The sequence below is a fragment of the Sinocyclocheilus grahami genome, unplaced genomic scaffold (assembly GCF_001515645.1).
Source record: "Sinocyclocheilus grahami isolate Dianchi unplaced genomic scaffold, SAMN03320097.WGS_v1.1 scaffold108.1, whole genome shotgun sequence".
Lineage (NCBI taxonomy): Eukaryota > Metazoa > Chordata > Actinopteri > Cypriniformes > Cyprinidae > Sinocyclocheilus > Sinocyclocheilus grahami.
Window position 1 is genome coordinate 856,831 of NW_015505287.1, and position 13,911 is coordinate 870,741.

Below are 13,911 nucleotides of genomic sequence, written 5' to 3' on the forward strand. Positions count from 1 at the left end.
ATATAAAATATCTATAATGTGGGGTGAGTCTTTTTGTGTGTGTGTGTGTGTGTGTGTGTGTGTGCACGTTTTTTGTGACAAATGAGGACATAAATTTGTATAATGACAAAGGTATGACATAGGTATTACAAGGAGAAGGTGACTTTTCAGGACATTACCCCATGTCCCCACTTTTCAAAAAGTTTGTTTATTGAAAATCTGAAATAGCACAAAGTCTCCTGTGAGGGGTAGGTTTAGGGGTAGGGTTGGTGTAGAGCAATATAATATACGGTCTGTACAGTATAAAAACCATTACGCCTATGGGATGTCCCCACTTTTCACAAAAACAAACCTGTGTGCGTGTGTGTGTGTGTGTGTGTGTGTGTGTGTGTGTGTGTGTGTGTGTGTGTGTGTGTGTGTGTGTGTGTGTGTGTGACATGTGTTTTTGTTTGCATTTAGTTTAGGGCAAATATTATATTAATGAATCTGTGCAGGAGCAGGAGACAAACCCAGAGAATAAACATCATCACAATTCCACTTTCTTGTTGTTGTTGTTGAAATGTTAGGGTAAATATATTTTGTCTTTAGATGTTACTTGAAGTACAGTTTGATCCTGACATTTATAGCATTATATATGAATATAACACTACTAATTATTGCTCTAATATTCTCTCATATAAGCCAAAGGGAAACAAATGATCTGTTCATTAATGTAGTTTGTTCTCTGCAATTGTGTACACTAAGCTTGCATGACAAACACAGAGTTATGAAGTACACTATAATTTAATGCAATGAAAAACACAGCATCATCACACCAAATTAAAATACTGGATATAGCCATGTGGTATTTCAATGTGCTTTTAATTTACATGCAGAAAAACTGAGGTTGGAATGTTTATATTTAATGAACAGTCAGTTGTTACGGAATACGGACACGGACACAGACTGAAGGAGCAAACAGTGTCTTTATTGACAAATATAAGCAATGCAGGTAAGTACAGTAGCAGTTCAATAATGGGATAGTAATGCTTGATGAGAATGATAACAGGACTTTCCTTATGTGCAGGGGCAGAAGATCATGGACGGTGGAGCAGATGGAGAGTGAGCACACACACCTCATCGCAAGGGGTAAATTTTCAGGTAATCCCTAACATATGACACTAGAGACATGAAGGTTGGAAAGACATGCTGGAGATTATCACTGGAGGTATTCGCTGGAGATAATCTTTGGAATTCATCACTAGAGATTAGAAGAACAGGTAAGCAATCCACTTCAAATAAACAAGACTGTACAACGAGGAGACATGAGGGGTGTGCTTAAGTAGTGGTGCTGAAGAGTGAATTTGTGGTGCTGCATGAGTGCAGGTGTGGCTGGTTAGTAATCAGTTAAGGATGTTTACTATGATTGGGGAAACTCAGAGCTTGGCCGATCTATGTCACCAGTGATATAAAAAAAAGTAACTAGGCTTTATATGCTTTAATTTTCTCCTTAACTGACTCCAATTAGCTTTTGGAGAAGTCATATAAGGTTCACTGTCTTTGTCCAGCCTGCCCTGTCAATGATAATCAGATATTTTGAAAGATTTCACAAACTTATCGTTTCCACTATAGCTGAAATTTAATGAGAAGACCAAAGATGAATCCTGAATAGATTTCGTGGACAACATTTTTGATAACCAAGCCAATTATATGGTGCTAAAGCGAAATGTTTAGCGTTGTAAGTACTGCCCTCTTAGCAAAAGCAAGGATCTATCTTTGTCAGGATAGCAGGTTGACAGGTTTGTCTGTTTTCATCCGCACAGGGTTTTAGCTGAAAAGAGTAAGAGCACTGGAAATCCTTTTGCAAAACCAATGATGCACATCAGTAAAGCTCTCTTTATGCTGTTGTGAGGGGCAAATTCTTACCCAGAACTTTATTTAGATCCTGGTTCCTGCGGTGGAAACACGCAGAGTACAGGCCCAAAGTCCCTAGTTCCTGGGGAAAGTTCCTGCGGTGGAAACATATGGGATTACATCTCTGCCACAATTCTGCTCGCGAAAGATCCTATTTTGAGCGCGCAAAAGTGCGTTTTGCATGTGCGCGAACTGAGTTTTGTGGAGAAAATCTTTGTCTCACAAAGAAGAAAGTATTTCGAGTGCACAAAAAAAATTATTTTGCATTTAAAATAAATTTTTGGATTTGTGCAGACCTTCTCTTTTCTGCGTGCAACGTTTCACTAGCTTGCTCACATGATGTCCGTCCTCAGTGCTCTCTAAATGCCGACGGCTCGCTTGCTCAACACAACCCAGCGTTACAATATGCCATAATTCCAGCCAATCAGTGACGAGGCTGCTAAATTCTGATTGGCTGCCTTGACAACCAGTCACAACATTCATTGCATTACCTCGACAGCAGAAGAGGAAAAATACAGTGCATGCATAATTATTATGCAAGTTGATATTCTGATCATATTTTTTTCCAAGCACATTTTACCAATTCCAAACAACATCAATATAGACAGATAAGTTGAGAGTGACTCTTGAAGGACCAGCACCACATCCTCTTATTCCACTGTTTGAAGAATTTATTTTCCAGAATCTGGCAGTAAGTTTTAAGAGTTCATTTTTTGTCCATCTCGAGATTTTATCTGTAGAAGATAACCTGCTTAATAATTATGCACACCTGAATATAAGGTGTTTTTCACTTCCAGCCTTCATGAACAATAATATATAGTAGGGCTGGGTTTTGACACAAATTTCATGATTTGATTCTATTCTCATTCACAAGCTTGTGATTCGATTCGATTACCGATTCGATTCAATATCGATTATTTTGGATACATATCAGGTACAGTACATGCCAAATTTTCTCAAGGAAAAAAATCTCTCAACTAATGCTGTAAAATATATATGAGAGTCAGTTGGTACTACATTACTATAATATTGAAGGTTAAAATTGACTGATTTGTTAAAATTACACTTAATGAAGTTTTTAAAATAATAAAGTTACAATTACATAATAATATTTATACTTCAATTCGTTTTTTTGAAATATAACAATGGTGGCTGTCATAAAAACTTGATGGATTTATTCAAACATAAATTAAACATTGAAGAACAGTCAAATTTATAATGAATATGTTATATGGTGCATATATTATATGTGGCAATATGCCCCTCTCTACAGTTTATTTTTCTATCTGACTAATGAGTTTATGGTCACCAAATGTGTTTTTTCTAAGGTAAACATTTTCTCCACAAAACTCAGATCGCGTGCGTGCAAAATGTACTTTTATGCGCTCAAAATATGATTTTTTTGCGCGCAGAATTGTGGCAAAGATCTAACCCTATAGAAACGGGGCTATTGTGTCACTCACCTGTAGGCTAGTGGTGGGCATGCAAAGCGAGGCTTCATGAAAAACTTAAACAGTCGAAGCAAATGTGCAGAGGCTTCAAAACAATTCGACTCCCGTCTCTACAGTGACACCTAGTGGTAATTTTCAAGTATTGATCTGAAACAGCATTGACAACGAATCAGTTAAGCGAATTGACGAATTATATGTTGTGCTCATCATTCCATCATGTGTTTTGGGGGAGTGGTTAGTGTGCACGATTGGCATGTTGTCAGAACCTGTCACTTTAGGTTCGAATCCCGGGTGAAGCATATATATATAATTATAATAAATATTTGAGAGTTGTGTTTTTATTGTTCTGTTCTTGTAATGTGTTGTAACATCTCTCTGACAACTGAATGAACTCTTTGTGAATATGTTATTTTGGTCATGAAAAAATTAACATTAATAAAAAAACATCAAGCCCCAACGCCTGGCATTTTTTACATATAAAAATGTTTTATTTGAATATATTAATTGTTCTTAAATTTGGTAAACATTTTCTCCACAAAACTCAGATCGCGTGCGTGCAAAATGTACTTTTATGCGCTCAAAATATGATTTTTTTGCGCGCAGAATTGTGGCAAAGATCTAACCCTATAGAAACGGGGCTATTGTGTCACTCACCTGTAGGCTAGTGGTGGGCATGCAAAGCGAGGCTTCATGAAAAACTGAAACAGTCGAAGCAAATGTGCAGAGGCTTCAAAACAATTCGACTCCCGTCTCTACAGTGACACCTAGTGGTAATTTTCAAGTATTGATCTGAAACAGCATTGACAACGAATCAGTTAAGCGAATTGACGAATTATATGTTGTGCTCATCATTCCATCATGTGTTTTGGGGGAGTGGTTAGTGTGCACGATTGGCATGTTGTCAGAACCTGTCACTTTAGGTTCGAATCCCGGGTGAAGCATATATATATAAACAGTCGAAGCAAATGTGCAGAGGCTTCAAAACAATTCGACTCCCGTCTCTACGGTGACACCTAGTGGTAATTTTCAAGTATTGATCTGAAACAGCATTGACAACGAATCAGTTAAGCGAATTGACGAATTATATGTTGTGCTCATCATTCCATCATGTGTTTTGGGGGAGTGGTTAGTGTGCACGATTGGCATGTTGTCAAAACCTGTCACTTTAGGTTCGAATCCCGGGTGAAGCATATATATATAATTATAATAAATATTTGAGAGTTGTGTTTTTATTGTTCTGTTCTTGTAATGTGTTGTAACATCTCTCTGACAACTGAATGAACTCTTTGTGAATATGTTATTTTGGTCATGAAAAAATTAACATTAATAAAAAAACATCAAGCCCCAACGCCTGGCATTTTTTACATATAAAAATGTTTTATTTGAATATATTAATTGTTCTGCTGCATTAACTCTTTGCAGGAGTTAGGTTAAGACAGATGTGCGATTGTGTGGTTTGTTCCTGACCCTGTCGGTCAAAAGCAGATTCGGGTCTCGAAACACTTGTGAAACGCCCCGATGCTTTGATTCGCCTTAGTCATGTGACATGGGTGTTTCGAATCACACTACTTCGGAGCAGTGTTTCGAAACATCTGCGCTTCGGGATCTCGACACCGTGTCGAAACGTCAGTGTCGCGTCAGCCATCCCTACTGTAGGCCTATATACACTGTAAAAATGGGTGTAGAAACTCTTTCTAGTAGATATTTCTAGCACATTTCACATACAAAGATACGGTAAGTAAATTCTTAACTAGAAAAGGTGAAATAGTATCTTCTTGTACTTTAATAATATTTTTTTAAATGTACAACTTTACTTTAGCCTACTGGTAGCCTACAACTAGCCTATCTTTTTTCCAGTTTGCTTCATATACTGTATATAAATAAATTTTTTCCCACAATACAAGCTCTGTAATGATGAATAATTACAATTCTGTTTTGTTTAATGTCTGGGTGACCATTATTTTTTAGTTTCTATCCCGTGGTATTCACATTCCACATGTTCAAGCAAAGTGTTTGAACAGCGTGTTTGAAATTATCGACAGCTTATTATAACTACTACATTTGAATTAACTTACGAGAGTGGCTTATTCCAGGATTTCAAACTGAACTCTTGATCTATATGTGGCAGGACTAGTGAAGCTCTTCCTGCTTACATTTGGTTGGCTGGTTGTTCATTGATTGTCCTATCATCGGGCAGTGAGCGAATATATAAATTCGTGGGTGAGGTACTATGGCGTCATGAGTCACGCCCCTTGTTTCCTGCATACATTTAGTCATCCTCCAGAATGGCATGTTGAAGGAAACCCCGTGGCAAGCATTTGGCTAGGGTTGCCCCTCTGCAGTTCGAGTGAGACTGATTCAGCATGACTGGTGCGGGTGTTCACCTGACATTACGGACACGTTTTGTTTCTCCATCGAACCCATTGTTTCCCATATAGACTGAACGAGCCCTCAGCTTCCCAGCACATTGTTCGTCTGCCTGACTGATTTGATTTCAGAACTTATTTGTACGATAGACCAGTGGCGTCACTACTTGCGATTAGCTTCCCTGTTGTTGGGGCTACGTGGGAACTATCATCTGGAGATGCTGTTGCTTTCTTTTGGTTAACTTTGTTTTGTAATTCCCTTTTGTGGTGTTTCGTTGAAGCCTTGGTATGTGTGTGTGTGTGTGTGTGTGTGTGTGTTCCTTGGTTTACCAACATTTTCTCCTTTCTTTCTTTTTTTTGTTTCATGTATTGATTGGACGCCTTTATTGTGAAACGTGTGTTTGATCGTTGTGAGTGTGCTCAACCTGAGTTTGTCTTAAGTGCGCTCAATTACTTTTTTGTTGTTGTACTGTTTTTTTATAATTATTGTGTAAGTGTTATTCTTCACTGTTGTATTGCTATACTGAGTGGCTGTGAATCTGATGTTTGTGCTCACTGGCTGAGTTTTGTTTTGTGTTTTAGTAGCAATAATAATTTATTATTGCCTTGTTTTGTATTATTTGGTTATTTTGGTGGATTTAAGTATTTGTAGCTGTTCATTTGGTGGTGGGCAACTCTCCTTATTGTAATCCATCTGTGATAGTGACTGTGTCTTTTCAAGTGTATAACCTGATTTCTGCTTATTACAGGAGCTGAGTGCCTAAGGCAGGGACGGATTCCTGGTGTTGGTGTTTCTTTCACGAGTGCTGGCTGGAGTGGTCATTCTGGGGCCGTGTCGAATGCTCCTGTATTATTACCTGACCAGTTCGTCGAACATGTGACAGATAATGCGCTTTGGCGTGAGCTTAAACAATTAGTCCGTCGTCAACCAAATGCCACGCTGTTAGAAGTGCGCAGCAAGGCGATTAGGTGGGAGCAGGAGGATATGCCTGGGGGTGTGCAGGCTCGTAGCCAGTCAGTCCCATTATCGTATGGGATTCAATATGGTGTTCAGGGGGACAGCGTTCGGATACGGGTGGGCCCTCACCCTCACCATCGAAGCTGAGTGAATTAAGGGAGATGTTAAAAGCACAACAAAATCAGTTGAATCAACTGACTCTAAAAAAGTTTTGCTCAGTTTCAGGGTACACGTCCGTGAAGTTGTTCTCCACGTTATGGGCCAGTGACTTGTAGACGGTGCCATCAACATGGCCATTTTGCCAGGGAATGTAATGACCCACTGCCTGGCCTTTCGTCTTCGGTTCCTACTGCGTCATTGCCTGTAGTCGGTCAAGTCAGCCGTCGGGAAAGTAATACCACCGGGCTGTTGAGCCACAGCTCGGATGGGGGAATTAGGGGCTTGGATGTGTTGATCAGGTGTAGCTCAATGTCTCGGTTAATGTCTTGCTGCCCACAATTGGTGGCCAGTATTGGTGGAGTTTCTGTTGTGTGTCTAATCGATACGGGCTCTATGGTATCCACAATAACGGAGAGCTGCTTTTTGGAAAATTTCAAACCCTGGGGCCAAGAGCGTTTGAAATTGTGCCAGTGGCTCCAATTACGTGCTGCTAATGGGCTTGCAATTCCATATATTGGCTATATGGAGTCAGATGTGGAGTTGTGTGGCAAAATAGTGCCAGAATGTGGGATATTGGTAGTTAGGGACCCTCCTGGTGGCATGTGTGCTCAGGTCCCTGGGGTACTGGGGATGAATATGATGAGCCGGTGCTACCGAGAACTCTTTGGCCAACACGGCCAGGCCTTGTTTGACTCCCCACCAGTAGTGGAGGTTCCCGGTTTTGTGATGCAAGCATTGTAGCATTGTCACAAAACGAAATCCCAGCCAGTTTTTGGACAGGTAGGTAGGGCAAGAGTGTGAGGGCGTCATCAGTTCCGTGTTCCGGGTGGTACAATGAAGATAATCACTGCTACCTGCTCTGAACAGTATTCCAGGGGTGCGGTGTTATTTGAGCCACTTGAGTCTGGACTTCCGGCTGCAGATAGGTAGGGCAAGAGTGTGAGGGCGTCATCAGTTCCATGTTCCGGGTGGTACAATGAAGATAATAACACCTACCTGCTACCTGCTCTGAACAGTATTCCAGGGGTGGTATTCCTTGTTTGACTCTCCACCAGTAGTGGAGGTTCCCGGTTTTGTGATGCAAGCGTTGCAGCATAGTCACAAAACTAAATCCCAGCCAGTTTTTGGACAGATAGGTAGGGCAAGAGTGTGAGGGCGTCATCAGTTCCGTGTTCCGGGTGGTACAATGAAGATAATCACTGCTACCTGCTCTGAACAGTATTCCAGGGGTGCGGTGTTATTTGAGCCACTTGAGTCTGGACTTCCGGCTGGCCTTCTGGCTTCACCTGCCCTACTGCCAGTGATTCGAGGTACGGTCTACATCCCGGTTGTGAACGTAGGAATGTTAGATGCGATATTGTACCCGAATACCTTACTAGGCAGCCTGCATGGCGTGTACGTTGTGAGCTTGCCTACAGGGGGGACTGAAGTAAAGGATGTGATTGCTACGGTGGGTTCCCAAGGCTGTGTGGTAGAACCCTCGTTGGGGTAGCAGATTGTATCTGTTGACTTGTCTGCTTTGGAGATGGAGGAGAAAGATAGGGTTAGGACCCTGTTGCAGAGCTATCAGTCTGTGTTTTCGGTGCATGAAGGTGATTTAGGGTGTACTAACCTGATCTCGCATGACATTCCCCTTACAGACGAAATCCCAGTCTGGCAGCGATATAAGCGATTGCCCCCTTCAAAGTATGATGTGGTGAAGCTGCTGGAGGGCCAGATCATTCGAGAGAGTTGTAGTCTCCTATTGTTTTAGCGAAAAAGAAAGACGTAGCCTGCGCATGTGCGTAGACTACCGTCTGTTGAATTCGAAGACCAGGAACGATGCGTTTCCACTGCCTCACATAGAGGAGACATTAGAAGCACTGACAGGAGCCCACTGGTTTTCCACTTTGGATTTGGCCAGCGGGTACAAACAAATTCCAGTCACTGAGGGGGATAGGCCCAAGACTGCATTCTGTACTCCGTTCGGGTTATTCGAATGGAATAGGATGCCTTTTGGTCTTTGTAATGCTCCCAGCACTTGCCAATGCTTGATGGAAAGATTGTTTGGTGATCAGCGGCATCAGTCGTTCCTTTTGTATTTGGACGACATTGTGGTATTTTCTTCCTCAGTGACACAGCATCTGGAACGTCTGGAGGTTGTCTTGGGTCGATTGAAATGGGAAGGTCTTAAAGCAAAGCTGGAAAAGTGTGCGTTCTTCAAACAACAGGTTAAGTATTTAGGTCATGTGGTGTCCCTCCCAGGGGGTTGCCACAGACCCAAGTAAAGTGGAGGTAGTGGCGAATTGGAGCCGCCCGAGTAATGTTACAGAGCTCCGTTCATTTTTAGGGTTTGCCAGTTACTATCGTCGCTTTGTGGAGGGATTTGCCAAATTGGCAGCCCCTCTATATAAGCTGGTTGCTGAGTTTGTTGGGGGCAGGCATAAAAAATTGTCAGGACCAAGATTTGCCAGTGCGTGGACAGAGCATTGTCAAAAGAGTTTTGACACCTTGAAGGATAAGCTCACAACTTCGTCTATTCTCATATATGCCGATTTTTCATTGCCCTTCATCCTTGAAGTGGATGCCAGTCATCGGGGCCTGGGGGCAGTCCTCTCCCAGGAACAAGAGGGAAAGGTTCGACCTATCGCTTTTGCCAGTCATAGTTTGCGGCCCACCAAGCACAATCCGGTAAATTACAGCTCAATGAAACTAGAATTTTTTGGCGCTCAAGTGGGCAATGACGGAAAAATTCAGAGAGTATTTGTTGGGGCATAAATGTATTGTTTTTACAGACAATAAACCCCTGAGTCATTTGTTGTCAGCAAAGCTGGGAGCCACAGAACAGCGCTGGGCGGCCCAGCTTGCTGGTTTTGACTTTGAAATTCAGTACAGGCCAGGTAAAAGTAATGGTAATGCTGATGCCCTTTCGAGACCGCCTCCAGCGGACAGTGATGGGGTGGGACAGTTTTTACCAGCCACTGTGGTTCCTGCATCTGTACAACAGGCAGCAGGATTCTCATATATGCCGATTTTTCATTGTCCTTCATCCTTGAAGTGGATGCCAGTCATCGGGGCCTGGGGGCAGTCCTCTCCCAGGAACAAGAGGGAAAGGTTCGACCTATCGCTTTTGCCAGTCATAGTTTGCGGCCCACCAAGCACAACCCGGTAAATTACAGCTCAATGAAACTAGAATTTTTTGGCGCTCAAGTGGGCAATGACGGAAAAATTCAGAGAGTATTTGTTGGGGCATAAATGTATTGTTTTTACAGACAATAAACCCCTGAGTCATTTGTTGTCAGCAAAGCTGGGAGCCACAGAACAGCGCTGGGCGGCCCAGCTTGCTGGTTTTGACTTTGAAATTCAGTACAGGCCAGGTAAAAGTAATGGTAATGCTGATGCCCTTTCGAGACCGCCTCCAGCGGACAGTGATGGGGTGGGACAGTTTTTACCAGCCACTGTGGTTCCTGCATCTGTACAACAGGCAGCAGGAGTGGAGCCGGCATATCAGGTCACCCAAGCTACACTTAAGGTCTTTCCAAGCCATTCTGTAGCTGATTTGAGGGTTTTACAAGAGTCTGACCCAGATATCGGTAGGGTCTTGTGTTTCTGGCGGCGTAAGCGCTTTCCCAGCTTAGATGAACGTCGATCATTATCTAAGGGTAACCTGATGGTGCTCTGTCAGTGGGACCGCCTGGTAGAACGTGAGGGGGTTCTGTACCGTCGAATCTTCCGCCCTGATGGAAGAGAGGAAATTTTTCAAGTACTTCTGCCCTCTGTGTTAAGAAAAGAGATTTTGCGGTGGCTGCATCAGGAGCATGGACACTAGGGCATTGAACATACGACTGAGTTGGTTCGTCAGTGCTGCTATTGGCCCGGTATGTCCGGAGAGGTGGCCCGTTGGTGTAGAGAGTGTGAACGTTGCCAGTCTGCTAAAGATGTACCGCCGATTGCCTCCAGTTTCATGGGGCATTTGCTGGCCTCTAGGCCAAATGAGATCTTGGCCATTGATTTCACTGTGTTGGAACCGTCCAGTTCAGGTTTGGAGAACGTGCTAGTGATGACCGATGTCTTCACAAAGTACACCCTGGCGGTTCCTTCGTGGGATCAGAGAGCTTCGTGGGATCAGAAAGTAATGGTAATGCTGATGCCCTTTCGAGACCGCCTCCAGCGGACAGTGATGGGGTGGGACAGTTTTTACCAGCCACTGTGGTTCCTGCATCTGTACAACAGGCAGCAGGAGTGGAGCCGGCATATCAGGTCACCCAAGCTACACTTAAGGTCTTTCCAAGCCATTCTGTAGCTGATTTGAGGGTTTTACAAGAGTCTGACCCAGATATCGGTAGGGTCTTGTGTTTCTGGCGGCGTAAGCGCTTTCCTAGCTCAGATGAACGTCGATTATAAGCTAAGGGTAGCCTGACGGTGCTCCGTCAGTGGGACCGTTTGGTAGAACGTGAGGGAGTTATGTACCGTCGAGAGAAGTCCCGAACCACGCCTTACCATTCTGCAAGAAATGGCCAGTGTGAGCGGTTCAATAGGACCTTGCATAACCTTTAGCACACTGTGCCTCCTTCAAGTAAGCGGGATTGGGCATCATGTCTGCCGCAGGTACTGTTTAGCTACAATACCACTCCCCATCAATCAACTGGCGAGTCACCATACTATTTTATGTTTGGTCAAGAGCCCCGTCTACCAGTTGATTTTTTGTTAGGTAGACGGGAGGAGGTGACTGCAGGAAGTGTGCATGAGTGGGTTATAGAGCATCAAACCCGATTGCAGGTAGCTTTTGAAGGAGCACAGGAGCACCTTAGAGTCGCTGCAGAGCACCGTATGATACAACATGACTCGCATGTGCGGGATACACCACTGGGGCAGGGTCAACTAGTATATCTCCGGGACGTCGGCATGAGAGGTCGATCAAAGATTCGTGACCTGTGGAGCCCAGTGGTGTACAAGGTGGTGAAGGCCCCTAAAGAAGGAGGTTCAGTTTATTCTATTGCCCCTGTAGACACTTTGGATAAGGTGAGGCCGGTGCATCGTTCGATGTTGAAGGTTCGAACACAGAAGGACTTTCCTGTCCATGCATCCACTCGTAGCCCAGGTAGTCGAAGTGGTGCCATCTTTGGGTGAGGAGGTTTCCGAGGAGGTTGAGCAGGGGGATTTGTGGGTTGTGGTTTCAGAAACTTCTCTGGCTGCAGATGTTGGGGTACCAGTTGATCCAGGGCATTTGGGGTCCTCCGCTAGCAGTGGACTGGGGGCTCCAGATAATTTGGGTCAGCCTCTTGAAAACGAGTTTGCCAAATTGCCCGAAAGTTTGTCCAATGGGGAGGTAGTACCGCGACGGTCTGGGCGAGCTACAGCTGGTCAACATTCCAATATCCACCATCGCCCGCTGGCTGCGAGAGGGGTGGGTAATAATGGGGAGCTGTTGGAGGGGACATCTAGGACTGTTTCGGTATTGTTTAGGCCTTGGAACTGAGTGGTGAATGTTTATTCATCATCCGGGCGACGATGAAGAAGCGGGGGGGTAGATTGTGGCAGGACTAGTGAAGCTCTTCCTGCTTACATTTGGTTGGCTGGTTGTTCATTGATTGTCCTATCATCGGGCAGTGAGCAAATATATAAATTCGTGGTTGAGGTACTATGGCGTCATGAATTACGCCCCTTGCTTCCTGTGTACATTTAGTCATCCTCCAGAATGGCATGTTGAAGGAAACCCCGTGGCAAGTATTTGGCTAGGGTTGCCCCTCTTCAGTTCGAGGTTTGAGTGAGACTGATTCGAAAACGAGTTTGCCAATTGCCAGAAAGTTTTTCCGATGGTGAGGTAGTACCGCGACGTTCTGGGCGAGCTACAGCTGGTCAACATTCCAATATCCACCATCGCCCGCTGGCTGCGAGAGGGGTGGGTAATAATGGGGAGCTGTTGGAGGGGACATCTAGGACTGTTTCGGTATTGTTTAGGCCTTGGAACTGAGTGGTGAATGTTTATTCATCATCCGGGCGACGATGAAGAAGTGGGGGGGTAGATTGTGGCAGGACTAGTGAAGCTCTTCCTGCTTACATTTGGTTGGCTGGTTGTTCATTGATTGTCCTATCATCGGGCAGTGAGCAAATATATAAATTCGTGGTTGAGGTACTATGGCGTCATGAATTACGCCCCTTGCTTCCTGTGTACATTTAGTCATCCTCCAGAATGGCATGTTGAAGGAAACCCCGTGGCAAGTATTTGGCTAGGGTTGCCCCTCTTCAGTTCGAGGTTTGAGTGAGACTGATTCAGCACGACTGGTGCGGGTGTTCACCTGACATTACGGACGCGTTTTGTTTCTCCGTCGAACCCATTGTTTCCCATGTAGACTGAACGAGCCCTCAGCTTCCCAGCACATTGTTTGTCTGCCTGACTGATTTGATTTGAGAACTTATTTGAACGACAGACCAGTGGCATCACTATTTGCGATTAGCTTCCCTGTTGTTGGGGCTACGTGGGAACTATCATCTGGAGACGCTGTTGCTTTGTTTTGGTTAACTTTGTTTTGTAATTCCCTTTCGTGGTGTTTCGTTGAAGCCTTGGTGTGTGTGTGTGTGTTCCTTGGTTTACCAACATTTTCTCTTTTCTTTCTTTTTTTTGTTTCATTTATTGATTGGACGCCTTTATTGTGAAACGTGTGTTTGATCGTTGTGAGTGTGCTCAACCTGAGTTTGTCTTAAGTGCGCTCAATTACTTTTTTGTTGTTGTACTGTTTTTTTTATAGTTATTGTGTAAGTGTTATTCTTCACTGTTGTATTGCTATATTGAGTGGCTGTGAGTCTGATGTTTGTGCTCATTGGCTGAGTTTTGTTTTGTGTTGTAGTGGAAATAATTTATTATTGCCTTATTTTGTATTAGTTAGTTATTTTGGTGGATTTAAGTATTTGTAGCTGTTCATTTGGGGGTGGGCAACTCTACTTATTGTAATCTATCTGTGATAGTGACTGTGTCTTTTCAAATGTATAACCTGATTTCTGCTTGTTACAGGAGCTGAGTGCCTAAGGCAGGGGCGGATTCCTGGTGTTGGTGTTTCTTTCACGAGTGGTGGCTGGGGCGGTCGTGTGGGGGGGGGTGTGTGCTTGGGTGTGGGTCACAGGGATA